We start from the raw sequence: 27,984 nt of genomic DNA, 5'->3' as shown, positions 1-27,984 counted from the left end.
TTCATCATTTCTGACTTCATTCACCATTCATGTAATAAAGGAGCCTCTTTTACAAAAATCCAAATTTCTAGGATAATAGTCTAAAGAGTTTCCACTTTGAGTATTCCAGTATTTAGGAAAGAACTTCTTTGGGATTGGAAAATTTAAGGTTGGGACATCATGTAAACCTTCCACAGTTACAGAAGAAAAAGTTTAATTAATGTTCAAGTAGAACTATACAAGCCTCCATTTGTACTATGAAAGGCATTACATCTTTTCTTGGTTGCCAAATCCAAAATAGCCCTCAATCTAGCCATCTATCAATTTCCTTATCCATGTCATTTCCCTCTAAATTACTGAATGGTTTGTCTTTGTGATTTATATTTTGAGATACATTTAATGGCTTGTCTTTCTGCTTACAGCATGGCTAAATAGACGGCACCTGGGAGCAAGAGCCAAAAGGGAGGTGTCAAGAAACAAAGCTCCTTAGAGAAGTAATTCAGGTTAACATTTGATTGTTCCTTAGAAGCAACGTTGGCAAGGCTTCATCTTACAGACTGTGGACATGTCGTCAGGAGAGACCAGTCCCCGGAGGACATCATGCTTGGTAAAGTGGAGGGGCTGTGAAAAAGAGGAAAGCCCTGGACAAGATGGATTGGCACACTGGCTACATAAGATGATTCAGGTATTGGAACAATTGTAATGATAGCGGAAGCCCATGCACTCTGTTGTTCATTGGGTCATTATGGATTGGAACCGACTAGATGGCACCCAACAGAAGGATTTATAAGAGACAGCTAGAGTAAAGCAAAAACAAACAGACGCCTGAACAGGGACTTGAACCCTGGACCCTCAGATTAAAAGTCTGATGCTCTACCGACTGAGCTACCCAGGCTCCTTGGTAGTTGGTTTATGAATACCTATTCTCATTGACTAACATTGAGTTCAAGTAACTTCATAGGAATTCTATAGGACAGTTCATTAATATAACCAATTAGTTTAATAATTCTTATTCTTACATAGCTTTCTCTTGAAATTGTATTCCTCTTTGGTAGCTTGTTCTTGATGGGCAAGAAGTTGAAACTTTTTGGATTGACTTCCAAGGCGAACTGCAGAGCTGTGGCTGGAGGGGGCAGGTAGTGTGTCTGCATCCTGCAAACCACAATCTCAAACCAAAGCCATTGTCTTGAGTGCTGAGTCAATTCCAACACTCAGTCGCTCAGGAGGAAAGAATAGAGTCACCCTACCCTGTTTCCAAGGCTGGGAATCTTTACTGAAGTGTCCTGCCTCATCTCTCTCCCTGTGAGTAGTTGGTAGGTTTGAATCAAGCGTTGTATAACTGCATCATCAGATCCCCTCAGAAATCAATTAAAACAAAACGAAACGAAACACTGGCATCTAGTCTGTTTTGCCTCTGAAGGTTTCTGGCACCTTCCGATTAGCAACCCAACGCTTCACCTACAGCGCTCCCAGGGCTCCTTCTCCAGACCACAGTCCCAGAACAAAGAAGCTGGTGTTTGCTGCAGAACAAACTCTAAAACGCTTTCCTGAGAGAGGGCCTTTGGCTACCTGGGAACTTTTGAAGCACAGGCTCCTCCTCCACCACCCAGAATCCTTTGCATCAACAATGATCTAGGTCGCAGCTGTCTTCCACCAAGTGCTTTCCCATATGCACATTCTCAGACCAAAGGCGCTGTCGTTCTCTGTAGCACAAATCCTTTCCCACCCAGTTTCTTCAGAGCTGGGGCTTCCTTATGCTTGTGTGCAAAGTAGCTGGAGAGCTGGAGATGGCTTAACAGCCACCGTCCAGAATCTTTTACATCCTCAAAGATTCAGGTTCAAGCCCTCTTCTACCTTCTCCTTCATCCCGTTTCTCCTTGGCGAAGCAGCCATCTTCCTCCCCAACACCTGTGCCTCCTTCACCACCCTGCCCTCTTCTCCCCATGTCTCCCCAGCTCTCTGTCTTGGTGTCCTATACTGCTTCCCCTGTGAAGGTTGCCTGTGTTCCCATTCAGATCAGCAGGCCAGTGATCATCATACCCACTTGATGATAACAATCACTTGGGGTTAATTTTAAGTTATGTAATGTCATGTCCTTTGTTGATTTCAATCCAACAAGAACTGGACCTATTAAGATGACCTAGGAATCCACATTTTCCCTAACATTCTCAGGCTATTCCCAAGCTTTGGAGCCACCAAAATCCAACGGTAGTGCATTTGTCTTTGTGTTTTAGGATCATCTGTGTTCATCATATTGGCTTATGATGTCTTTCTGCCTCTCAATTCCAAGTTCACACACCTACCTTCCCTGCTTCGGTGGAACCTCAGTCAGATTTGGCTGAGCTGTGAGAGGCGAGGTTATCTGTGATGGGAAGAAAATTGTTGAGCCCATTTCAGCATACTGCCAGCCTCCAGTTTGCAGCATGCCCGGTCCGACCCCCTAGTGGCACTAACGTGGGCTTCTCTGGACGCCCTCCGGCGCATGCAGGGATCCAGGCCAGCAGCGGGCCAGGGAGCCCTGGCCTCATGACACACGCCGGCCAGCCTGGCAGAGTGTGAGCGCTTCTGCACACAAGCTTCACCTGGGCTCAAAGGTGGCCCTGTTCTGTATTGGTTATGAGTCTTCTGTTCATCGCTTCTGTGTTTATGTTGCACATTTGAGGCAAATACACTTATTCATAGATTCGGCTACATCCATCTGTCTTTCTTCCGAAGGAGGAGGAAACAACACATCTTGGACCAGTAGCATAGTGGGGTTGTGTTTTAGTTTTTTGTTTTTTGGTTGTTGTTCAAAAGAAAGAAAATTTTTGTAAGCTTAATTTTTTTCAGGAACTTAATGAGAATTGAGTTTTGAGGAATTAAAATTTTTTCTTTAGCTACTAAAATTTTTTTTAGCTCCTAAACTTTGTAATCATTTAAAAAAGAAAACAGAAAGTTGACGTATGTGTTTTTCCATCTTTCAGGAAGGTACGGACCTCCCACAGGCAAGTAAGAACTAGAACAAAATGTTTAAGGGAGAACATAAAATGATTTAGAGTTGCTTTTTAAAAATATATAGCTTACTGTTATGTACAAAGGGTTTTTTAAGGTGTCTTCCTTCCTCCCTCCCTTCCTTCCTCCCTCCCTCCCTTCCTCCCTCCCTCCCTCCCTCCCTCCCTCCCTCCCTCCCTTCCTTCCTTCCTTCCTTCCTTCCTTCCTTCCTTCCTTTCTTTCTTCCAGGTCGTCTTGGCCCAGCCCATGAACAACAAAAGGAAACACTGCCCAATCCTGCGCCCCATCCTCACAGTGATTATATTTACAATTGATGAAGTCACTGTGTTAATCCACCTGTTAATCGTCCAGATTCTTCGGAGTTTTCCCTGACCCTCTTCCCCCCCCCCCCCCCCCCCCGTGTGTGTACATATGCATTGATCCTATGTAGTGGGGTGGAATATCCTAGAAGCAGAAACGGTTTCTTGGTCTGCAATCTGTTTAGTTATTTCCTGGTTTAGAGATTTGGAAATAGTGCGACTTGAAACAGTAAATTTTCTCTCTGGTCAACTATTTCATCTACTAAGATCCCTTAGAAACACTACTAATATTTCCAGGAGGATCTTCAAGATGTTTCTGTCTTCAGGGATGGCTAGCTGAATACGAGTGTGTTCTTTCCAAGAGAGAGTTCGCAGCTTTACACACTCCTTTGTTTTATACAATTCCCAACAACTGTCCTTTTAAAAACACCGTTATGGACTCAAAGTTGTTCAACAAGCTCTCTCCTGGATTACCTGGGAACATTTCCGCCTTTCTGCACGCTGGCCTCCCCAGCACTCAGGCAAGCTGTCAGCAACAGGAAGACAAGGGATAGGAAGGGAAGAGAAAGAAGCAAAGTTTGCTTCCTCAGGATTTCAGCTTGAAGCCAGAAGTGCGCCATCGTATTGATGTTTTCAATAATCCCCGTTTCCCTGTCCAGTATCATTGAAAAGCGATGGTCCGCAAAAATAAGGACTGAAAGAAGAGAGAAATAGGAAATAATAATTTCACTGGGAAGTCTCTGAAAAGTGGGAGAAAATGAGGCTTTCTGTTTAGGGATAGATTTACAGCCTCTGAAACCCTTAGGATACCTGTGAGGCGGAGTAGACCGGTGGCGGGTGGCAGACGATTGGGGTTAGTTCTCCGAGCAGGGTTTGGGACGTTTGAAAACACAGGACCCTTATGACGTTTTGAAGGAACAAATAGAAAAGGGACTCACATCAAGCAAACGTAATCATTTCAGAACAGCAACAAGTAACTTCCATGGAGTCAGCTCTGGCTCGGAACTTTAGAGGACTTCGTAGAACTGCGCCGGCGGGTTTCTGAAACTCCAAATCTTTCTGGGAACAGGAAGCCTCATTTCTCTCGCGTGGAGTGGCTGATGTTTTCGATCTGCTGACTTTAAAGTTAGCAGGAAACAATACGGCGAGCCGAAATAGCTCAGTTGGGAGAGCGTTAGACTGAAGATCTAAAGGTCCCTGGTTCGATCCCGGGTTTCGGCAGTAGGCAGCCAAGTTTTGCGTACTTTTCATATGAATTAGTGCGTTACAAAGCTTTGTATCTAAAAGAACTGAACTACTTTACCAAACACAACCTAGTTTGTTGAAAGTGCAGACTAAAAGAGCAAGTTGCCTTCACATCAAAAACTACAGCTTTCAGTATAGATTACATAAAGGAAAGATACATAATTTTAAAGATTACATAAAGAAAGCAAAAATCAGGGAGTGGGGAGGGAGGGGGGAAATGAGGAGCTGATATTAAGGGCTCAAGTAGAAGGCAACTGTTTTTGAGAATGATGATGGCAACAAATGTAAAAATGTACTTGACACAATGGATGTATATATGGATTGTGATAAGAATTGTACGAGCCCCCAATAAAATGATTTTTAAAATCCTAACACCTGGACCAAAGAGAAAAAAAAAATCGTCAAGGTTTTCATCTTTTAACTTGGATCTATAATCAACGGCCTGGAAGCAGCAGTTAAAAAAAATCTAACGACATATTGCATTGGGTAAAAGAACTCTAAAGTGCTGGAGAGCAAAGGTGTTATTTTGAGAACATTTGACCCAAGGAGTGGTGTTTTCAACCACTTTATATACATCTGAAAGCTAAACAATGAAGAAGGAGGAAGAAAGACTGATGCATTTGAATTACAGTGTTGTTGGTAAAGAGTATTGAAGACTGGATGGCCCATTTCCCAAGTCATCCAGTGAATTTTGGGTTGCATTTTAACAAGTGCATGTGAACAGAATGATGTTAGGAACGAAGGAAAGTCCCATTCCTGGGAGCTGTGGTAGTACAGTGGTTAACTGTTCAGCTGAAAACAGAGAAGCAATAGGTTGGTTATTTTTGGTTCAAATCCACACCGTCTCCTTGGGAGACAGATGTGGCTGTCTGTTTCTGTGGAGATCATATGCTTGGGGACAGTGTCTCTATGAGTCAGAATCAAGTCACTAGTAATGGTTTGGATTTTACACTTTTAGTAATTTTGAGAAATCTAATAAAATGTATACATATGATACCATTATTATGTATTACAGCAGATGTAAAATATTATTAGAATCATACGTATCATATGTATCATCCTCTTCTTTAGTTGCATATTCATAAGGTTACTATGAGTTGGGATTGACTCCATGCCAGTGGGCTGGGTTGGGTTAGGGTCACTGTGAATGGGTTAGAATCGACTGGATGCTAATGTGTTTGCTTGATTTGGTTTGGAGGTTTTCCATGAGTATTTGGGACATTTTATTTAAAATCTAAAAACTAAGGAATGGAAATTCAGCGAAGAAACCTAGGAACAGATGGAGTAAGAATTCTATGTTACATTCCTGATTTGAGGATTATGTATATGTTTTGGGGGTGGGGTTAAAGTATTTGTCTTTAAGCACAAGAAATATTAAGAATTCTGTAATGAAATAGCGGTTACTATATGAGGAAGGTCCCTGGGTGGAAAAAATGGTTTGTGCTAGTAACTTAACATTAACTGAAAGGTTGGCAGTTCAAATTTATGCAACAACATCATGAAAGAAAAGGTCTGTCAGTCTGTTTCTTTATTAATTGTTGAGCCAAGTTAAGCATCCATTGATTTCTCTATGGGAGCAAAGAAGAGTGACGGAAATGAAAAACTCATGGAACAAAATTAAACCAAAGTACGAACGCACCACACAAACCTGAGAAGGGAAGAACAAGATTATCCCTGGTTCCTACTGCAAACAGTTCTGAAAAAAAGGTTACAGTGGAAGGCCCTGGATAGAATGGGAGTAAAATGTTGACTAAAACGAAAATAAAAGCAAAATAGAGGGAAAAGACCAGGTTTGCTGGTTGGCAGAGACTATGGGAGCCAGTCCACAACTGGATAGGTCCTAAGGAGTAGTTGTGTAATTGAAAGGGAAAATTAAACAGACAATAGACAAGGCATGTGAGGGTCACCTCTTCCACGGAGTCAGGATCCAGAGAGGGAGAGAGAGCAAATGTATTGGGTCTTTAGCCAGTCTCAGGACATGCAGACCTCGTCAGCTTCATACATGACAAGGTGGGCAGTATCTTAACCCTTCAGGTCCCTGAGCTCATTGGAGGAGAAACCTAATACTAGCACCGGGGGCAGACAGAGGGGAGTTGACCGCCCAGTTGAACAAGGAGAAGGAAAGAAACATGTCTGCGCCTGTAGACAAAGGCCTCCAGCTGCGTAGTGATCAGCCAGGGGCTTGTAAGAGGTAAGTAACATTAAGGTAGCACTGCTACTGGAGGGTATTATGGGGATGGTTTTCAGACAGGAGAATGTGACTGGGACTCATCTTTAACTCACAATAAGAAGGCCTCCCTCCACCAGAATACTGGCCTTCCAGGCTTCTCTAATCATGAGTATAGAGAATTTGTCTTCCCGGTCTTCAGTTTCCCACATAGACTAGTGGAATCCCCACGCTTAAGTTCCTTAAAAACTATTTTAAGTCTAGAACTGAACCTCCCCCAGTGGCTTAACTTCGAGGCAAACAATAGGCAGACAGGAGTTTAAGGTGAACGCCAACACTAGGGAGGTAAACATTTCTTAGAGCAACCAACCGCGGAGATGAACAGGACAGTTCTTGCCTGGGGAGGAAGCTCAGAAGGCAGGAAGGAACAGAAGGGCAAAGAGGAATGGGAACAGGAAATACACGAAGGAGTGGGAAGAGTGCCACATGTGAGGATTGCAATCAACGTCACAAAACAAAATCCGTTTGAATTGTTGAATGGAAAACCGATTTGCTCTGTAAACTGCAACCCAAATCAAAATGGAAAAAACAGCAAAAAATATTTTGTTGATTGCTATGAGGAGATTTTGACTCATGGTAGTTCCATGCATAGACTCGTATATCGACTGTAAGGGAAGCAGATGGCCAGGCCTTTTCTCCCTTCTGGAGGCCCCAATCTTTATCTATTTATTTTTATTGTGAATCGCCGGTAGGTTTTGTTTACAGAACAGAGCATCTATTTAAAAAAATATATTATTCAACAACGTATCAAGTCTCCAAATGTCTTGCCCGGTTTTCCAAAATATTTTTGCCCATGTCCCTCTTACACCCAAGTTGGCACTTGTCTACCTTGTAACCTATGACATCTCTTTCCTTCCTTTGCTCTGGTAACCATTAAAATCTGTCTTGGTATGAAAATCTTTTATAATAATCATTATTATTTTTTAAGGACAGGCTTCTCAGACAATATCTGTCTTTTCATGATTGAATTATTTCACTCACTATGTCCTCCAATTCGATTCATGTCATTAGGTGCTTCGCAGATTCATTATTTTAAACTAATGTACATGCACCAAAGTTTACTTCTCCATTCGTTCACTGCTGGCATGCCATTGTTTCCATCCCCTTGATGTTGTGGATAGTGCTGTGATGAACACAGGTGCGTATCGATCTGTTCCTACGATGTCCCTTACTTCTTAGGGTCCATATCAAGCAGTGAAAGTGCCACATCATATAGCGATTCATCTTTCCCATTGTTTGAGAGACTGCCATACATTCCCCACAGTGGTTCTATGGGCTGCGTGGCCACCAGCAGTGTATGGAGGTGACAGTCTCGCTGCACCCTCTCCAGCATTTGTTATTTTCTGGTTTGTTTTGGTTATTTTTTACTTTGTTTTCAATGTTGGGGTAAGGTAGACTCATCATTGGTTTGATTTACATCTCATGGATGGCTTGTGATCTCAAATTCCTCCTTATGTTCTTTGGCTGCCTGAATGTCTGCTTGGATGAGTTGTCTGTTCATGTCCCCTGCCTGTTTTTAAATTGTATTATTTATCTCTGTTGCTGCTATTCAGGTACTGAAGTTTTCTGTAGATTTTAAAAGTTAGTCCCTTGTCCAATATGATATTGCCAACATTTCACCCAGTCTGTGGATTCTCTTTTTACTCAATTGATGATGTTTTTGATGCACATAAATGTCTTACTTTTAGGAGACCCCAGGCATCTATTTTATCTTTTTTGTGTGTGCATTTTGTTACGTTTGGTATTGCGTTTATACAATTCATTAGGGGGCCTACCAGCTATCAGATAGCAGAAGGTTAGGGGTCTTGAAAGCTTGTTTCTGAATAAGCAGCCATCCAAGTTAGATGTCAACCACATTAACCTGGAAGAAGCTCACCAACAACTGTGACCCAAGGATTGTAAATGATATCATCCAACCTGAAGGAGGGAATAGTATCGGAGCTTAAATTGTGAGACTCTGGTTTGCAGAAGCCCAAGATACATTTGCAAGATCTGCACAGGAAATAAGCCCCTGGTGATGTCCCTCTATCCATAGTAGAGGGACAGAGCGTATTGGAGGGACAACCATAGGAGATCAAAATGATACACCTGACTTGAATGGTTAAAACTCTGTCACTTGATAAATTTGGGGCTAGATCTGGTCTTCATTCCATTCTGATGTATCTTTTCATTGTGGGTAATCTTGAATCTTTGTGTTAGTCTGGGTACTTTAGAGAAACAAATCCACAGAAAGTCATGGATAAGAGAGAGTTTATATAAAGGGTAAATGTGCATCAAATGTGCATCAAGAATACATCCCAAGCCAGTTCTGCCAAGTCCACAAGTACCATTAACCCATTAACTCATATGCCCAACACCAATCCAAAAAGTCCTCCTCCATCTCGCAAAGCAGATGCAATGATGCCAACTGCAGGAAGAAAATCGAGTCAGTGAACGTGTGTAAGCATTTCAGCGCTGGCAGGGGTCTCCACATGGCTGCTCTAGCACCCAGGGCTGCATCTGGGTAGGTCCATGCGACTTCTCCTTGGGAATGTCTTGCAGCAAGTGAGCCTTGCTAGCTAAAGCAGGGAACTGGCTAAGGCAGCTGCACCCTGGTCCGACCATCACAAAGCAAGAGACCGAGAACTTGAAAGGCAAGGCTTACTGAGCCATTCATCCTTCTGCCCTTCAATTAACCCCACATGTGTTTATCGGCCAGGTTGGCACAATAAACTTTAACTCAATCTTTATTATGTGTTTGTCTGTTTTACGATATATGAAACCCAGGATTGATGAACCTATAGAGACAATAATCAGAATAAGGAATCCTGGGCTGTATGGTAGGGGAGGAGAGAGGAGGAGAGGGGGGAGGGGGGAGAGCTGATATGAAGGAGTTCAAGAAGGAAGAAAAGGTTTTGATACAGAATTTGGTAGCAATTGGATAGTACGGCTTGAATGATATGATGTCTGGATTAGCTCCTAATAAAATGGTTTGGAAAAAATAACAATAATATTTAGGACCCTTAAATCTGTCCCTAGATTTTTACTGATCCCCTTCACAGTGATCCCCTTCACAGCATCTTGAGGCTGGCAGTGGAGCGCAACCTTAATCGCGGGTTACCCATAAAGATTAACCCCAAGCCGAGCCCATTGCTGCGGACCCATTCCAAGTTGTTGAAAACCCGGGCACATCTTTCTTCCGCAGAGGGTCTGATTTCCGGTTAGTAGCAGAGCGCAAAACCACTGCACCACTGGGACCCTTCCGTTAACTTTACAGCCATGGAAACCAGTCCTACTTTAACATATAAGGTCTCTATGATCCCCGCACCACTGAGGAAAGCCCCTGGAATTCCCTACCTGTCTTCACCCCAGTTCGGTGATTTCTTCCCGCACAGTGAATGTCATGCCTGCAGTCATTTGCTCAGGCCTGAAGTTTACATGCAACCATACCAGAGTAACACGTTGTATCCTTGTTGTTGTTAGGTGCCATGAAATTGGTTCAGACTCATAGCCACCCTGTCTGGGTACAACAGAGTGAAACATGACCTGGACAGCTGTGTGCCATCCTCACTCTTTGATTTTTTGTTTGAGCCCATTGTTGTAGCCACAGAGTGTGCCTCCTTCTTGTTGAGGGCCTTCCTCCTGTTCCAGAGCCTGGTCTCTTCTGACAACATGTCCACAGGACATGAGAGAAGTCTCTCCATCTTTACTTCTAAGGAGCATTCATTCTGGCTATCTATCTTGCAAGGCAGATTTGTTTCTCCTTATGGTAATCAAGGGCACTTTCAATATTCTTCACCAGCACTATAATTGAAATGTGTCGATTCTTCTTCAGTCTTCCTTAGTCAATGTCCAACTTTCACATGTACATGAGGAGATTGAACATATGTGGGAAACAGAAGGATTTCTCCCAAGCTGTCTCCCCCAAATATATGCCAAACTTAGCTGCTTGCGAAAGACTATACACTTGGAGGTCATCAGGAGTAGATCAGGGGTCATTCTCCCTAAGAGCTATCAGCCATCTAGAGCAAGCAGTCACTACTGTTTATCCCACAACAAGTAGGGCCCACTCCCTTCTGATAAGGAGAGTAGTTGTCTGTTTCCTTGTAGGAGACCCCAGAGAGGTCAAACCCAACCAAGGATGATGAAGGTTAGGCTGCCATCCTAAATCTAGGATCCGCCCATCTTGTCACATGTATACCCCCAATCTCTCCTCTTCCTATTGCATGTATTTCCCTAGACCAGCCCCTCTCATTACTGTATGATTTATGGCACAACCCCTTCCTGTGACGTATGTCCTCACCTGTAATTAGGGGCGTTGCATGTCCCCAGAGAAGTTAAAAGCCTGGGCTAGCATTAAAGGCCTCTCGCTCCCTCCACATGCACCACCAAGCGGGGCTGAGCTGAGCATGCTACTATGAATTGTATCTGACTCCATTTATTTCAATATTTCTCTTCTATCTCTCATGCTCTCTGTAAGCTTACTATGATCTTTACTTATCGCCGTAGAATTGCGCCTACCGGACCCGTAATGATGTGTTAGGGGCTGGCTTCCCCTGACAAACATAGGACGGGTTGCACTATTTAAAACAAACTCTGACATCCAGAGTCAAATCTTTGCCATTCTTCTTGGTTTACAGTGAAGACACAGTATTGCCCGAGACACTGATTGACTTGAGTCAGTTCTCTCTTTTCTGCCAGGTGGTTATGCCATTTTGAAATCGATCATTTATTTGTTTCTATTTTAGAGTATTTTTACACACACTTGAGTAATCTTTATTTCTTTTATTGCCATGCCAACCATTAATATGTTTACAGGAGTCAAAAGAGTACAGAAAATTATATTCAGATAATATATCCTGGGTATATGAAATGGGAGGACGCTTTAGGCATTATGGTGGAAGTCTATCGACCACCGGGAACAATATCTTTCTAGCAGTAAGGTATTTTGTTGTATCTCTGAGAGTTTTGAAGCATAAAACCATATTAATTATCAAAAAAGAATACATTAATATCCTAAAACCACTGCTTTCATAGGGGGGTATAGCTCAGTGGTAGAGTGCATGCTTAGCATGCATGAGGCCCTGGGTTCGATCCCCAGTACCTCCATTCTGTTTTTTGTCACAAGCATGCCTGAAATATCCTTTACTGGTGGCATTTCTTAAGAAACAAGTCTACAGTCTACATCTTACTCATACTACTCTACTTTAAATCCTTTCCCTGGAGATGAATAAAAGCCTGTTTGAAGCAATGTGTTTGTGATGACTCAACTCTTGTAGAGGGATGCTGAGAGGAGACAGAAAGACTGTTGTCTTCATGGTTAAGGGAGGTTGGGTTATAGTGGAAGTGAGATGACAAGCCGAGATACCAAGCTGAGCTGTGGAGTCTGTTCCGACTCAAAGCGAAATCCTGCCCAGCCCTGAGCCATCCTCAGAACCATTGGTATGTGTTACTGCACCGTTCCAGCTATTGCGTCAATCTATCAACTCAAGAGTCTTCCTGCTTCCTTCATTTTTGTGAACATCTACCAAGCATGAAGCCCCCTTTCAGGGATTAGTTCTTGATAACACGTCCAAGCAGAATGAAATCTTTTACTCCTAAATACAAACCCACTTCCAACAAGTCAATTCTGATTTTTTAAAAAGTCACATAAATGAAAAACAAAGTCGCTGTTATTGAGTTGATCCAGAACATCACTGTGGGTTTCCAAGCCTGTTAAATTTCACAGGAGTAGAAAACTTCATCTTTCGCCGGAGGAGATGCTGCAGGTTTGAATCTCAGAACTTGCGGTTAACAACTGATGTGAAACCCATTACACCAGCCAGCAGAACTCCTCATAACTAAGTGAACCTTAATATTTGGTGGAAAAGACTTAAAATATGAAGTCACTATATTTTATTTCATAGTGATTTCTCCAAATTCACTGCCATCGAGTCAATGCCAACTTATATTGACCACAGAGGACAGGTATAGAACTGCCCTGGGAATTTCAGAGACTACTTACAGGAGTAGAAAGCTCAGTCTTTCTCCAGTCAGAAATGGCCAGGGAGGCTGAGGTAGTGAGGCGGTGAGAGGGTGGTTGCCTAGAACTGTAAAGATCCCTGGTTTGATCTCGGGTTTCAGCAGTTGGTTTACTTGTTTCTGGAACCGTGCATTTATTGTTGAATGATTGATTATGAAAATTCTCCTCACAAATATGAATTTATTCCCTTGAATCAAAAGGGTCAAATCTGTCCCTAACTCAAAGACAGCCTTTAGAGAACTGATTCAATAGGGTAGGTTTGTGGTTGAGTTTAACAGCTCAGTAGATAGGAGAGTAACAAACACATTCCCTTTCCTTTTAAAAAAATCATTTTATTAGGGGCACATACAACCCTTACCACAATTTATACATACATCAATTGTGTAAAGCACATTTGTACATTCATTGCCCTCATCATTCTCAAAACATTTGCTCTCCACGTAAGCCCCTGGCATCAGCTCCTCATTTCCCGCCCTTCCTCCCTGCTCCCCCCTCCTTCATGAACTCTTGATAATTTATAAATTATTATTTTGTCATATCTTACGCTGTCCGATGTCTCCCTTCACCCACTTTCTGTTGTCCATCCCCCAGGGAGGAGGTTATATGGAGATCCTTGTAATCTCGTAATCAGTTCCCCCTCTTGACCACACCCTCCCTCCACCCTCCCGGTATCACCACTCTCACCACTGGTCCTGAGGGGATCATCCGCCCTGGAGTTCCTGTGTTTCCAGTTCCTATCTGTACCAGTGCACATCCTCTGGTCTAGCCAGATTTGTAAGGTAGAATTTGGATCATGATAGTGGGGGTGGGGGAGGAAGCATGTAGGAACTAGAGGAAAAGCGTATGTTTCCTCCTTGCTATACTGCAGCCTGACTGGCTCGGTCTCCTCCCAGGACCCTTCCATAAGGGGATGTCCAATTGCCTACGGATGGGCTTTGGGTCTCCACTCCACACTCCCCCTCATTCACAATGATATGATTTTTTGTTCTTTGATGCCTGAAACCCGATCCCTTGGACATCTAGTGACCCCACAGGCTGGTGTGCTTCTTCCCCCCCTCTTCTTGTAACAGTATTTCCTTTCTTTAAGGTCTTTCTTTAAGAACTAGATCCAGTTCTACTATGTTCGTCTTTCTCCAAACCTACAGCCCAAAGCCAAGGGTTCCCAAAGTACCCACCCTCCCTTCTCTTGCTCATTTCTACTCATCACCCATTCCCCACCCCCTCCGAATATTTTCTTCTATCAGCTTGTAACAGCAGCTGGAAGTATTCCTCCAGACAGAGAAGGGGAAACAAAGGAAAGTTCAATGTTCGGGATGCCAATGACATCTCACTTCCTTTCTACCTTCCCTTGTCCTCAGTATTCGGTTTCCTAAGTGACTCCGAAGGGAAAGAAAGAAGCACCGGGTGGGGCAGGGGCTGAAGGAAGGGGTCTTGGCATGGGGAGTCATCTGAATTGATTTTAAAAGCGACTCTGGGCTGTCTTGGGGGGAGCTGGGTCTTGAAAGAGAGAGAGAATCGGAATACAACCTCCTGGGTCTCCTCTCCTATCTCTTCATTTGCCGTTTGCCCAGCCCCACCTTTTTCCTTCCTGCGCAAAAACCTCCCTCTTAGGGACATAGCTAATCTGCAAGCATTTCTAGCCCCTTCCCTTCCTTAAGGACTATACTTCATCTCGTTCCCTTTCTGTCCCAAGGTCTTTGCACCCCCTCGCCCTTTGCTGGCTCTTCAACAAGGTAACATCTGCCAGCTCTTTGCCCCCACCTCCTGCCTCATCAGCCACTCCTCACGGAGAACTGCCTCTCAAGCCCAGGAGACCATTGCCACCAACTTCCTAACTTTCAAATGTCTTGGCTATTTTTTTTTGGTGGGGGGGGGAGGCGGGGGTCATTTGAACATATAGGGAAAATGTAGGTTTACAAACAGCTAACTAAAAAAAATAAAAAGTAACGCGGAGAGGTCCCATGTGTCTTTTACCTAGTGTTTGAAATATTTGGGGAGGAAATACTTCAAACGCGTATTAGAACTGACCTTCGCACCCAAATGCAGTTCAGAGAGGACTTGGCTGGAGCGGCAGGTAGAGACACGCGGCGTCTTTGAGAAATTCGTTTAGCAGCCGGCTTAAGGCCGCCGGGTCAGCCCAGTGCCTCCCCGGCGGGGCGGTTCGGGAGCGCGTTGTCTGTATTTTCCATTTCGTGTCCTTCTCCGTCTTCAGTCCCTTGAGATGTCACTCTCCCTTCTCCGTCTTCAGTCCCTTGAGATGCCACTCTCTGGTGAATCCTTTGTGGTCCAGAGCTATAAGTGGGTACTGCTGGCCGTGGGGGAGGGGAGCATCTAAGACTGGGGCGTAGTCAGTCCTCCCTCCAATTTGGGGAGGAGCGCAGCACGGGGACCGCGCAGCCACGGGGCGAACTGCCCACACAGAGACGGCGAGCGTCACCCGACTGACTTCACCTCCCTCAATGGCAACCCGCTGGCCCAGCTGCTGGGCAAGCGGCCGGTTCACAGGTCAGCTGGGAGCCCCATTCTGCAGGGGCTTCGCTGCGCCGCGTGCTGCCCGCAAGGCCTGCGGCTGGACCCGAAGGCTTCCTGCTCTCCCCAAGACTCGCGGCCACGGACATCCCATGGCCCACAGGGTCCATGTGAGCAAGGACTGAGTGGAAAGCGGGGAGCTGGGTCTGGGTTTGGTGTCGGGAGGAGTCTCGACGTGGTACCAACGGTTGGGGTCCCCCTGGAACCTGGAAGTCCTGAGAAAAATAGCTGAACCTATGGGGGTCCCCAAAAAACAGTCGGTGAAAAGCCCATACTGGGGTCACCGACAGTCAACGTTATCTTTTTAATTTTGATCATTTTATTGCGGACTCGTACAATTCTTAGCACAATCCATACATCCATCCATTGTGCCAAGCACATTTGTACATTTGTTGCCATCATCATTCTCAAAACATTCGCCTTCTACTTGAGCCCTTGGTATCCGTGCCTCACTTTTCCCCCTACCTCCCCAAGTCAGTTATCTTGAAAGCAACAGGTTTTATTTTTAACAAAAAATGATAAAAACAAATAATAAACAAAAATGGTAAAAACACAAATATAGAGAACATGCTTCACTAAAGATTAATATTGTGAAATAACACATTATAAAAATAAATAATATTTCCTCAAATGTGTATGTTCTCTTGGGTTCCTGGTGTCAAATCAATCTTACAACAACCTAAGCAACAACACAGGTGCACTGGTTAACTAATAAGTGGCCACACTGTACTCACCCAACCCATGGAATTCATTCTACTCTATGTAATTGGGGCGGGGGGGAATTCTTCCTCTTTTCTCCTTTTAGTTGACAAAGAGTAAAATATATAAAACTTAATTATTCCATTATACCAGAGTCTTTCAAATTCTTCTCTCTCATTATTTATAACATTGCTGTCACATAGTTCAGTTATTCTTAATTATAACCAGCCAATATATCATTGCTATCATTTTAAACAAATTGTGGCTATGTCAGTTGAATATAAAAAAAGGAAAATGTTAACACTTCACAAAAGACTTCAGGAATATGTAAATAAAGGAGAGCGTGATAAAACACGCACATATACACAACTGGATTGGAGTTGAAAATATCAGTGAACATTGTAGCAAGGGTGTATATAATATAGATATAAATATAGTTTTTAAAACCGCTTTGGGATGGATGTACCGTGAGAACTGGAACTCAGTTTTAAGATCTACACTCTAGCTCTGCTTTTTTTTTCTTTCCCTCTGACTCCCTGACATTACTTTAAGATTTAGAGCTGCTAAGTGTTTTCTATGTAATGTCTGCACACATCAAGTTAAAATGCAGTCCGCTGGGATTCCTGGGATCCGTTCCATGAACGTATTATGAGCTTCCACATGACTTGAGGAAGGTGATAAGAGAGGAAAGAAACGAGGAATCCGATTCTAACAGAATCCCTTCAATTACCTAAAACAAAAGCTTGCACCGTTAGCTCAGATCTCTATTATTATTTAAGAGACACACAGCAGATACATGGGATGGGATGCGGTAGGAAAAGCCCCCTAGGATAGCTTTTTACAGAGTAAGTCACCAACCCCGCTATAGAGATTGCCTACTGGACTATGTCAGATACAGTGATGTCTACATAATTTCCGAGCAAAGAGTGAATGGATACGTTTTGCTTTCTTTGATTCTCATTCCCTGGGCTCCTAAGAGGCGTACAGCCTGAAACAACACTGCAAAACTCTCACTCGCACCTTCCATTTAGCCCAGCACAGATCCTCCAGAATTTTCTTTTGCTCTTCCTAACCGTACTATGTTTGCGAGGAGCTCTGCTACTGTCTCAGAAAGACTTTCAGGAAACTGGCGAAAGCCATGAGATGAAAGTCTGTACGAAGAACCAGAGTCCGTGTTTGGACACACCTTTTCCTGGGGAGAGCCAGGTGTCACCGGTCAGTTAGAACTTATGCTGACCTGTGCGTGTCAGAGTAGAACTGTTCCCCCACACGGTTTTCCGAGTGTGCTCTTTTGGATGTAGATCAGCGAGCCTTTCTTCGGAGATGCCTCTCTGTGCCTGGGACTCCAGGGCTTTCCGTCAGCAGTGTTCCAGGGGAGAAAAAGAAACTCATGCCAACAGGCAGATCAATTCCTCGTGGTTGTAGGCGGTACCACAAGTGGGCAAAGGGCCTTGATCAGGGTACTCTTTTAAAAAAAACATTATATTAAAAAAAAAAAACATTATATTTTATTAACTAGCTCCTTTCATTTCATCACAGGCTCTTTAAGAAACACAATGCATAGATCATTAGTTGCTTTTTTTAATTCAAAGATAATTTTACTGGGGGCTCTTACAGCTCTTATAACAATCCATCCATCAATTGTATCGAGTAAATTTGTACATATGTTGCCATCATTATTTTCTAGACATTTACTTTCTAATGAGCCCTTGGTATCAGCTCCCTACCACCAGATGCTTATTTTTAAATTATTTAAAATTTTTAAATTATTATAAAGACTGAAAGGAGTGGAGTGGATTTAATACCATTAATAAAAAGAACTGAAATTAATCAAAAGAATGCAGGTGCCAAAAAAAAAAAAAAAAAAAGAATGCAGGTGCCTGTGAGAGCAGAGTGAGCCTCTAACGCCTGCAGTTTACCTCAGAGTGACGAACACTTCATACCACTGCTTATTGTTTAGTAAAAATATCTCAAGGTGTGATTAAAAAGACTTAAATCTGGGATATACATACTCTTGTGGATAGAAAATTTTAGAAAATTGACTCAGGGAACTCTGACCAAGGCAGACACATTACCTCTAGAGTGATGGTAGGCTCTAGAGTTCACATTAATTATCATGATCTCTTGAAAGACCTAAGAACCAGCTGCTTCCAGGTGACATTGGTCTCTCTTTTTTGGCAATTTCTACCCCAGTATGAGTTTTCCTCCAGTTTTCTTTTTCTTTTTTTTAAATCCAGTTTTCTAATAGAACTTGTCTCCCAGCTGATCCAGAAGGCAGCTCATCACATCAACTGAATGTGACCAAAGAAAGAGAGCTAAAGGCCAAGTCAGACACAAAGAAATGCAGAGCAATAGCGCAGGGGCTCACTTGGATCTGGGTCTTGTGATGCACAATTAGGGTAATTTTGGGTTAACTGTAGTTTGTATGGTAAGTGCAAACTAGATTCCAAATGAACTCTTGTAAGTTCCAAATGTGAAGGGATGTAGATATGTGATCTTGTTAAACCAAATTGTGATGGAAAGCCTTGCAAGTATATTTATGTAACATTTATGACAAAGTCCAATCTTCTATGCGCAGCTCTGTTTGACTATCTCCGTGGAGGATGGCCATGGTAAGAATTCTTAAATTACAGGATTTTCCAAGATATTAAAAGTTGAAGTGAGAAGAAATATATGCACACATATATATTTATGTTGTATGTGTTCTATTTAGGAAATATAAAACCTTTAAATTGTATGTATAGTCCACACAGGTCCTGGGAAGAAAAGAAGTCAATCTACTTTGGAAATAATCTAAGAAATGAAGACATGAAAAGTCATTTTGAAGGGAAAAAGACATTAGGTTCTATATATATATATATTTAAAGAAATCATTTTATTGGGGCTCGTCCAACTCTTATCACAATCCATACATACATCAATTGAGTAAAGAACCCTTATACATTCTTTGCCCTTATCATTCTCAAAATTCGCCTTCCCCTTGGGTTCCTGGAATCAGTTCATTTTCTTTTTTTCCCTCCCCCTCCCTCTCCGCTCCCCCCTTCCTCATGAACCCTTAATAATTTATAAATTATTATTTTATCTTATCTTACCTTTATGTTCTATATTTTACAGGCTACAATTTTGCACATTATTTTAAAATACTCATTATTGGTTCTATTTTACAGGTATGGAGAGGAGATGCATTTTAAATTTTATTTATTTACTTATTTATTTGTTTGTTTGTTTATTGAGGAGATGCATTTTACCACATTTCCCTAAGACCGAAGTTACTATATATGGTTGCACATCTTGAGTTATTTCCTTATAACTCCATGCCACCTCTTTCTCTCTTACACACATTGGATATTTCTTGCTTATGGCAAGCTGCTTCTTGGGAGGAAGATAAAGCTGCCCGATCCCTTAAAGATTTACAGCGTCGGGAACCCCAAGGAGCAATTCTACTCTGCCCTGTAGGGCGATAATTCAGAAATGATTCAATGGCAGTACTTATTGTCTGAGTAGAGTTCTAGTTTCCATATAGAACCCAAAGTATTCCAACTTCCAGAAGTGAAGTCGGATAGCTCCCTCCATTTCTGTAATTGGGAATAGGAAGAGATCAGGAAAGAAGCGGGTGGGAGTAACAATGGAGAGCGGGGAATTGATGGAGGAAATAGACACTGGTACAATGATAAGAAAAGGCACGTAGTGAGATTTGATTAATATCTTAAGGGAAAGAAATAAACACCCACTGAAACCTTGGGAAATCATGACAAAGAATAAACTGAGAGGATAGACAAATGATTATTAGTGGGTACACAGGTTTGTGCTTGCTCATGTCTTTTTAAGAATAGGCCCACTTTAGGTTTCCGGAAAACTTTTTAAATGTTATTATTATTTAAATATTTTTTTGAAAGATGAATCTATCTACCTACATTCGCACTCTCTCCCACTTACCAATAGGTCAGGAATCTCAGGATCTCAACTGAAGAATCTCTTACTGCTTGCCCAACAACCACAAAACGACCACGAAGGGACTCGAACCCTCAATCTTCTGATCCGGAATCAGACGCCTTATCCATTAGGCCACGCGGCCACCGCACAGACGCCAGACTTCAATCCTACTAGTGAAAGTAGTGGTAAGGGAGCATTTTAGTTTCGGTTTTGAAAAGTTGAACTTTGCAGTTGGAGGAAATTCTAACAATATTCAAAAAAAGGAATCAAATATCATATGAAACTCCTGAAAACAATTACTTGGAATTAACAAACCGAAATTGCGAGATGATGAGAAGCTACATATTTCTTCGAGGGCACACTCGTCTAAATAAAGCCACTGACAAGGATGACGAGTTTAAAGGGAGTAATTTGAACTAAGAACTATATTCTGCAGCGGAGGGGTACAGATGACAGCATAAAGAGACAGCGCTAGAAATAGGCTATGCTGGGACCTTTTCTATCTCAAAATGATGCTTCCTTCAGGGAGAAAAGTCTGGAAATTCAAACAATAGCTCCTTGTTGGAAACGTCTGCTTCAAGTGGAAAGAAGAGAGTCAAAATAGCGTGTAGGGGCCATTTTATCTCACTGACATGCTAACTAACCCCCGAGTCTTTTGCTTAAAGGTCGTTTCCTGGTTCCCCTGCGGATTGATACACACACACACACACACACACACACACACACACACACACACACACCTCCCCTCCATCCCCCCAGGAGAATTCTGTATGACCAACCGCCATCTCAGTGCTATTCTATAGGAGAGTGTGCTATTGCCCTTGTGAAAGGTTGTGGGTCGGAATGAACACGAGTGAGCTTTTAAAAAATATATATATATGAATCATTTTATTGGGGGCTCCTACAACTCTTATCACAATCCATACACACAACCATTGTGTCAAGCATGTTTGTACCATCTTCATTTGTTGCCATCATCATTCTCAAAATATTTTTTTTCTACTTGAGCCCTTGGTATCAGCTCATTTTTCCCTCCCTCCCTCCCTCCCTCCCTCCCTCCCTCCCTCCCTCCCTCCCTCCCTCCCTCCCTCACCCTTGATAATTTATAAATTATTATTATTTTTCCATATCTTACACTGTCCGATGTCTCCCTTTACCCACTTTTCTGTTGTCCGTCCCCCAGGGAGGGGGGTATATGTAGATCATTGTGATCGGTTCCTCTCATATCATTGTGAATGAGGGGGAGTGCGGAGTGGAGACCCAAAGCCCATCTGTAGACATCCTCTTAGAGAAGGGTCGCGGGGAGGAGACAAGCCAGACAGGGTGCAGTGTAGCAACGATGAAACATACAGCTTTCCTCTAGTTCTTTAATGCTTCCTCCCCTCAACTATCACGATCCCAAATCAGCCTTACAAATCCGGCTAGACCAGAGCATGTACACTGGTACAGATAAGAGCTGGAAATCCACGGAATCCAGGACAGAGAAAGACCTCAGGACCAATAATGACAGTAGAGATAACAGGAGGGCAAGCGGAAAGTGAACTTTTTTCTTCACCTCACATTATGCCTTGTATGCTTCTAGGTGTGGAGACATGGGAAACCCGCAGATTAGTTCCTAAATTAAATCCACCCGCGTCTCTTTCTTTCTACGTACAGGTAGTGAGCAGGCTTGAACTGCTGTCCTAATGGTTTGCAGTCTAACTCTCACCTGATTGTACCAGCAGGTTCAAAAGTTAACTGACCACGAAGGGATTCGAACCCTCAATCTTCTGATCCGAAGTCAGACGCCTTATCCGTTAGGCCACGTGGCCCTTTCCTACTTGACCACTACAAATGCTTTTGTTGTCAATTTTGGTTTCTGGGACAATCATTTAGAAGAAATCAATGGTCTTTTCCAATACTCTGTGCAGTCTTTTCCTCTCAGAGAGGGAATATTTTTTTCTCTTCATACGAAAATGTCCTCATTTGTTCTAGGCTTTTCTGTACAGTATTTTTCTAGGCTTAGATAAAAAATCTGGTAAACTATCTTAGAACGTATTCTAGACATTATTGTCAACACTAATTCATCCAGATAATTATCTTTTGCCTTTGTTTTTGTTGTTTTTAATGAGAATGTATATTGTGATATATTTACATAGTGGAATATTATAAAAATATGGACTAGGGCTTCATGTGCAATATGCACAAATCATTCACACTGTTAAGAAAGACGTAGAAGTTAATCCACATTATAATACAATTTACGCACAGACTTGAGAAATAATATCATATACTATTAATGGATCCACAATGGGTAGTGAACTTACATGATTTTTAAGTATGTTTTTAAACACTAAATTATGGTAATGGCTACTTCTAGCGAAGTTTGTAAGTAGACAGAGGGATCGAATAAAGAAAATAGACAAATAAAGTAACATGTTTTGATGTGTCAAACATGGTTGAGCGGTGGTTCTCAACCTTACTAATGCCGAGACCCTTTCATGCAGTTCATCATGTTGTGGTGACCCCCCAACCATAAAATTATTTTCGTTGCTACTTCATAACCGCAATTTTGTTACTGTTATGAATCGTAATGTAAATGAGCCGATAGGCAGAATGTATTTTCATGGTTACAAATTGAACACGATTAAAACATAGTGATTGATCACAAAAACAATATGTGGTTATATATTGTGAAATATTTATTTCAGTTCCTCATGCTGAGTATTGTATATTTTCCCCCGTCCACCCGAACCACTTTATTGGTAGCTAATAGAGATTTGCATATCATTCCATATTTCAATCACATCCAATAGGAATATACAACTGCTACCACAATTAGTTTCAAAACATTCTCTTTCTTCATGAATTCCTTTATATCAGTTCCCCATACCCTCCCCGCCCCTATCTTTTGCATTTGGAGGTGAGCAGCATGTAATGAACAAAGACACTGAGGAAGGAGAAGAGAAAGAGAGGAGGGAAGGAACAAGAACATGAGAAGTGGCCTGTCATTGTGGAACGTTCTCGTTGGTCTTCAAATTCTCTCGTCAGCTCTGTCTCCGTCATCTACCACGGCTTCAAGAAAGATATGGAGGGTGAAATAACGCGAAGGGTTGCGAAGACCACTACCATGGGCTCTGCTTTCAGAAAAAGAGATGCAGGTGGAAGAGTAACAGGGGGAAAAAAATCACATTTGGCAACTATTGAGGGCCACTGGGTCTATCAATGAGGCCTGACACCCCAACGTGCTCTTTTTGGGTTACTCGACTCTGGTTTTAAGCCTTTAAAGCAGTGTTTCTCAACCTGTGGGTCGCGACCCCTTCGGAGTGTCGAAGGACCCTTTCACGGGGGTGGCTTCAGACCACCGGAAAACCTTCCGATGGTCTTGGGAACCGAGACACCGCTCCTTTATCGGTCTCCACGCGGATCCACCCACATGCAGACACGCCCACAGATGAGTACCCCGCGTGAAGACTGTTACCCATGCTGCACCATGCTTTAATACAAAAGTTCATTTATTTGTCATTAGAAATAATCATTTCACAGTATGGAATTACATATTGTTTTTCAGAATAATCACTATGCTTTAATCGTGTTCAATTTGTAACAATGAAAATACATTCTGCATATCAGCTATTTACATTACGATTCATAACAGTAACAAAATTACGGTTATGAAGTAGGAACGAAAATAATTTTATAGTTGGGGGGCGCCACAACATGAGGAATTGTATGAAAGGGTCTCGGCATTAGGAAGGTTGAGAACCACCGCTTTAAAGGGACAAAAGACAAAGGAGAAGGACAGTAGATTATCCTCGTGGTTACAATATTTCTCTCAGTGTTCTAGACAAGAAAAAGAACGCAAAGGAAACTGCCTAGGAATGAACACGTGAAATATAAAACCAGTTCAACTATATTAAACCTATATTAATCACTCGGAAGTCTCAGCACGTGGGGCCTGGGTAGCTCAGTCGGTAGAGCATCAGACTTTTAATCTGAGGGTCCAGGGTTCAAGTCCCTGTTCAGGCGACCTTGTGATTTTTAGTCTAGCTCTATGCCTTAGACTACGCGGATCAGAGTACGCGCACCAGGATTGGTTTTCAACTCAGTAGCAGTGAGTTTGACTTCCTTGCATTCAATCATTCCATTAAACGTCCAATCGTTGGCAGTTTGAGGCCACTCAGAGGTCCCAGGGAATTAATCTGCTCCCAAATGTTGAGCGCTTTGGCGACCCTTTGACGCACTTGTACTGCGCACCCGTGCGGTCAGCCTGAGTTGTAACGGATTGGAGCTAAGTCGACAACAGTTTGTCTCTTGTTTATTTTGTCACACCCTAGGCAGTTCTACCCTGTCCTTTGGGTCACTATGAGTGGGCAGTTTGAAAAACAGAAAATACCCCCCCCCCCTGGTAATTCAAACACACAACGCTCACGATGCAAACTCCGAGTGTGTTTTGGAGACTGTGCCTCTTTACCGGAGTAGAAAGCTGGGTCTTTCTCTCGAGGACTGCTGACCTTGCAGTTCGCAGCCCAGCTCTCACCCACTGAGCCTCGGTGCGCAGACCCCCGGGACAACCTGAAGAATCGAAAGTAGGAGGCCGGATGTAAAAAGAAAGATAAGGTCAGGATGTAGGGAGGGTGGGTCTGTGGGGAACTACAAAGGATGCGATCTCTTTTCTTTGAGTACCGAAAGAGGTTCAGGTAACCGTACCCTTATTGAAACTCTTTTACTTTACAAGTGTACATTTTACAGGAATTGAAAGAAAAGTATGGTCAATCCATAACAACAACAAAAAAAGGGGGGTGGGTGGATGGGAATCAATCTGTTCTCAGAGAAGAATGCGAGGAGAATTCGCCATCAGCAGAATTACCCGAAATAAAGCAAGTGAATGATTACAATGAGCTTTCCTTCTCCTCTTGACTTTCCTAAATTACACTCGAAGTTGGAAGTGAAACGTGCAACGCTCCCTCATGTGGTTCTAAAGGTGTGCAAGGTAGTTAAAACAATTACATTATAAACTAGGGAGGGTCCGAGAGCAAACGTGAGAACAAGAATGAGCTTGTTATAGTTGACTTGAACTGGTAAAATTCTGACACCAGTACACTGTGATCAATAAGGATGTACCTACATGTTAAAACACAAAGAGATCCCCAAGGGTAAAAAAAATCTCTGTAAATGAAATGCCATTCTGAAAACAACGAGTGAGCAACTACTGAGAATCTCTAGTACACTGGAGGTCTCTGTGTTCAAGGGGAAGCTAGTCTGTGATCGATCTCGGTTCTGTTGCGTTTTTTGGAATTAAATGATGATACTTCCGGTTCTCCTAAGGATGAAAATAGCCTTTTAAATTTAAACTTCATATCTGAAACCTTTTCTCATACACGAAGTAGCATGCAAAGTCTTTGTGGGGTGGGGATTGGGGGAGACTGGAATTGATGCTGTTATATTCCCCAACCCAGCACTTGCTTACAAAACAAAGTGAAGAACAAAGGTAGACTATAGCTTGTCCTGGCTCATTAACAAGTGCTTCCTTTTGGAAATACAAGCCATGTATACAACTATTCCTAGTCCCCCACCCCTTTGGCTTCATGTCCCTTCCCAGAGCAAGGTCAAATGTTGGCTTGATTTGGCTGCGGTTGAGTGGCTCTGATCCACCATGGCCTCTGGCCAATCGAAGAAACCTGTCCTGATCGGCCTCACCTTCACGGTCGCAAGGGCGGCGAGTTCACTGTTGGGTGAACGTTGTCCATGCATCTCCTTGAGGCTGCCTCTGCCGGTTGACTTCCGGTGTGTCCACAGCAAGTGAGCAGGACAACGTTCTGTCCTGATCCATAAGGTTTGCCTGTGCTAATTTGGGGCAGTTGGGCGCCAGGCTTTCCTTCATAGTCCGGAAGGCCCGCTGAACCTCTGATGATATCCGAAATACCTTGGCATACTTTTCAATATCCGAAACGCGCACAAGACACAGCCAGACAAACTGACAAACGACAAAAGAACGTTACCTCATGAATTCACTTAAAGATCTAAGAGGAGGAACTGAGGTTCAGAGATGCTGCGATTCTGCCCCACTTTGAAGTTGGGTTTAGGGGAGAGTGTGAAATTGGCGCCTGTATACATGTAAATATAGATAGATATTCATACGTGACCCGGAGAAAATGCTTGCGAAAAGGTTGGAGGTGCTGGGGATTGAACCCAGGACTTCGTACATGCGAAGCACGCGCTCTACCACTGAGCTACACCCCCATGTACTAAAGGCGTGTCCTTAGGGACTTATTTATAAAATACAGATTCTGCTCTTTAGCATCAAGTTCTGCTGCTTGGAGACAAAGTCCCCTAAATGAAATCCCTTTTTAATTTATTTATTTATTTTAACAATTTATTGGGGCTAATACAATTCTTTTCACAGTTCATACATATACATACATCAAACGTATAAAGCACATCTGTACAGTCTTTGCCCTAATCATTTTTTTTCTCTTTTCTTCTTTTACATTTTATTAGGGACTCATACAACTCTTATCACAATCCATACATATACATACATCAATTTTATAAAGCACATCCATACATTCCCTGCCCCAATCATTCTCAAGGCATTTGCTCTCCACTTAAGCCCCTTGCATCAGGTCCTCTTTTTTTTCCCCCTCCCTCCCCATTCCCCCCTCCCTCATATGCCCTTGGTAATTTATACATCGTTATTTTGTCATATCTTGCCCTATCCGGAGTCTCCCTTCCCCCCTTCTCTGCTGTACCTCTCCCAGGGAAGAGGTCACATGTGGATCCTTGTAATCAGTTCCCCCTTTCCAACCCACTCACCCTCCACTCTCCCAGCATCATCCCTCACACCCTTGGTCCTGAAGGAAATCCCATTTTTTTATAGCGTTTCTAAGTCACATTCTTTTTAAAAATATATATAATAAATCTTTTTATTGGGGCTCATACAACTCTTATCACAATCCATACATACATCCATTGAGTAAAGCACCCTTATACATTCGTTGCCCTCGTCATTCTTAAAATTCGCCTTCCACTTGGCTTCCTGGAATCAGCTCCTTTTCTGTTTTTGCCCTCTCCCTCCCTCCCCGCTCCCCCTTCCCAAGGGACATTCTTTTTGGAGGACAAGGGTAAGCAGATTGCATTCCCAATTACATCATTTGCCTTCCTGAAACTTTCCCATTCCTCTTGCTCTGCGCAAATGCCCACTCACCAGCTAACTACCCAAAGTTATTTGACGCCACCTGGATAAATCCCAGGAAAACCACAGATTCCCATAGCACAACTCTACAGCCCTACTCTCCTAAAAGAAGTGCTCCTCAGGCCACAGGCACCCGCTGCTTTTATTGCAAAGGATACCTCTCAACTTCATTCATTGTTTGCCTGCCCTCACCCTCAGGCCTCTGGATGCACCCCAGGCTCTGCATGTGTCCCTGTTCCCCGTTTCACATTTCCAGCTCTAGCCCTCCTTCGAAAACGGTGTCCACAAAGAATTTCAGGAAAAAGCAACTGATGAGAAACAAAGGCTTCAAGGCTCCATCCATTTTCAATAACTGACTTTTCTCCCCAGATGGGTGTGGAGCAAGTTCCAAGGACTCAGCAAAGCTACCAGACTGCCTTTTCTTTGAGAACCCACTCCACAATGGAACAACCATCTAAGATCTAGATATTTCCAAGAATAAAGGCACTGAAACCTGGAATTTGTCAGAAAAGCACCCTCAATGAAATGGAAAATGAGATAGGATTGGAGGGACCAGGAAAGGGCAGAAGTCCTGTCCGTTCTCACCTTAAACTTCTAGAACATCTCCTTGAGAAAGGAGTTGCAGGTGTTTGTGTTGAGTGGCTTGCTGAGAAAGGAAAATTCCTTAGGGCATAAATTTCAGACCTGATGGGCTGAGGCATGTCTTTGGCCCAGAGGGTCTAGACCATTGAGAACTCTCCCAAATGCCCACCATATCTTTACTTTCAGTGGCACTTTGGAGTTTGGAAAGCATCTTTCTCTTGGTGTCTTACTTCGGCTTTCTATTTTCACACGCCCTCCCGTCCCCCACACTGCCTCCCTTAGGAAGTGTGGGTCTTCTTAGTGGTGATATGCGTGTTCCTCTTGT

General features: G+C 42.9%; 7 non-coding genes across 7 annotated transcripts; 3 read left to right on the top strand and 4 right to left on the bottom strand.

The window, feature by feature from the left end:
* Window positions 1–801: 801 nt before the first annotated feature.
* On the bottom strand, window positions 802–874 carry TRNAK-UUU (transfer RNA lysine (anticodon UUU)). Its single transcript has one exon. It is a non-coding gene; the product is annotated as a tRNA-Lys (tRNA).
* A 3,543-nt stretch (window positions 875–4,417) lies between these two features.
* Window positions 4,418–4,490, top strand: TRNAF-GAA (transfer RNA phenylalanine (anticodon GAA)). Its single transcript has one exon. It is a non-coding gene; the product is annotated as a tRNA-Phe (tRNA).
* Window positions 4,491–11,757: 7,267 nt separating this feature from the next.
* On the top strand, window positions 11,758–11,829 carry TRNAA-AGC (transfer RNA alanine (anticodon AGC)). Its single transcript has one exon. It is a non-coding gene; the product is annotated as a tRNA-Ala (tRNA).
* An 8,143-nt stretch (window positions 11,830–19,972) lies between these two features.
* TRNAR-CCG (transfer RNA arginine (anticodon CCG)) lies at window positions 19,973–20,045 on the bottom strand. The gene has a single exon. It is a non-coding gene; the product is annotated as a tRNA-Arg (tRNA).
* Window positions 20,046–21,641: 1,596 nt separating this feature from the next.
* TRNAR-UCG (transfer RNA arginine (anticodon UCG)) lies at window positions 21,642–21,714 on the bottom strand. Its single transcript has one exon. It is a non-coding gene; the product is annotated as a tRNA-Arg (tRNA).
* Window positions 21,715–23,838: 2,124 nt separating this feature from the next.
* On the top strand, window positions 23,839–23,911 carry TRNAK-UUU (transfer RNA lysine (anticodon UUU)). Its single transcript has one exon. It is a non-coding gene; the product is annotated as a tRNA-Lys (tRNA).
* A 2,142-nt stretch (window positions 23,912–26,053) lies between these two features.
* Window positions 26,054–26,125, bottom strand: TRNAA-CGC (transfer RNA alanine (anticodon CGC)). Its single transcript has one exon. It is a non-coding gene; the product is annotated as a tRNA-Ala (tRNA).
* Between the last annotated feature and the right edge of the window lie 1,859 nt (window positions 26,126–27,984).

This window comes from Tenrec ecaudatus, chromosome 1, assembly GCF_050624435.1.
Source record: "Tenrec ecaudatus isolate mTenEca1 chromosome 1, mTenEca1.hap1, whole genome shotgun sequence".
NCBI lineage: Eukaryota > Metazoa > Chordata > Mammalia > Afrosoricida > Tenrecidae > Tenrec > Tenrec ecaudatus.
Note: the sequence above shows the minus strand (reverse complement) of the source record. Positions and strands in the feature narration are given on the sequence as shown.